Source organism: Eucalyptus grandis, chromosome 8 (assembly GCF_016545825.1).
Source record: "Eucalyptus grandis isolate ANBG69807.140 chromosome 8, ASM1654582v1, whole genome shotgun sequence".
NCBI classification, from domain to species: Eukaryota; Viridiplantae; Streptophyta; class Magnoliopsida; order Myrtales; family Myrtaceae; genus Eucalyptus; species Eucalyptus grandis.
Genome location: NC_052619.1, coordinates 55,205,279 through 55,206,734, shown reverse-complemented (window position 1 = coordinate 55,206,734; position 1,456 = coordinate 55,205,279). Strand labels below are relative to the sequence as shown.

General features: G+C 45.5%; 1 pseudogene; it reads left to right on the top strand.

The window, feature by feature from the left end:
• Positions 1-571: 571 nt before the first annotated feature.
• LOC120287362 lies at positions 572-1,246 on the top strand (annotated as a pseudogene).
• The last annotated feature ends 210 nt before the right edge of the window (positions 1,247-1,456 follow it).

The window sequence follows — 1,456 nt, the reverse complement described above, 5'->3', positions numbered from 1 at the left end:
AACTCTTTATTTATTTATTTGTTAATTTGATTAAAATAATCATAAAAATAGAAATAAAAATATATATTCAATATATAATGTGTTACACGTATCAAAATTCTCTATTTTTTTAGAAACGATATGCTAATATGTTGTGTTGTGTCGTGTGTCGATGTCATTGCTACTTAGCCGGCAAGAACGTCATAGATTTTCAGCGCACATAGTCACTGGCTGGAAGACTAACAAGAGAGAGTGATGCCGTGTGGTCTCGGGTTTATAGTTTCTATTGATAATATGTGTTTTTGACTAAACCGAACTGAGAGAATTTCCTCTCTCGATCTTTTTAGTCCATTCGATGACTCGTGTTTTGTCCCCCATTTGAAACGATCGTCTGCTCTAAAATTTCTGGGAAAATTCACTGGCATTTTATCGTCGAGTTCCCCATTCCTTAACGCAAAATGTACGGCTCCTCAATCTACACAGACCCCTCCCTGCGAATCAAAATAATCATCAAGGGGAGCGCGATGGAAAAAATGTCTCTTCTTCGAGCGGTTCTAGCACTCGTGTCCCGGTCAAGTGTTCGAGAACCAAGATGAGCTCCATCCTCGCGCCTCTGTCCCTGATCTTGTCCCTTTTGCTGACACTCTTCCTCACTCCCACACATGCAGCCACTTTTGTGGTTGTCAACCGATGCACATACACTGTTTGGGCCACGGCATCACCTGGCGGCAGGCGCCGGCTCAACCCTAGCCAGATGTGGGTACTATCCGTGGCCCCGAACATGATCTTGGGGTGCATATGGGGCCGGACCAATTGCACCTTCGATGCCAAAGGCCAGGGCCAGTGCCAGACCAGAGATTGCGACCGACTCTTGGATTGCTCAGGCTACGGGAGCCCGCCCAACAACCTCGTTGAGTTCACCTTGTTCAACTATTCGGACTACCTGGACATATTGCTCGTCAACGGGTTCAACCTTCCGATGCACTTGAGGCCCACCACCGGTGCGTGCTGAGGGATCAGGTGGTCCGATGACATCAACGGCTAGTGCCCAAAGGAGCTGAAGGTCCATGGGGGATGCAACAACCCGTGCAGGGTGTCCAAGACCAACGAGTATTGTTGTGACAATAAGTCCAGGAGCTGTGGCCCGACCACGTCCTCCCAATTCTTCAAGGATAGGTGCCCGGATGCTTACACCTACCCACTAGATGTACCAGCATCCTTCGCTTGCCCGGGTGTTACAAACTATATGGTCACATTTTGCCCATGAGGGCCAAAATTTTACTTAAAATAAGAATAATGGTTGGGGAATTAATTGTACTTAAAATAAGAATAACGTTGGGAAATTAATGAAAGTTGCTCATGAGCTCAATTTATAGGGTCTTACCTTGGGGTGAGCATGGTTCCAGGCTCTAAAAATTAATAAACATATTTCAATAGGTAAGTTCAAGGTTCTAGATAAGTGGAACCTAAAATCGGA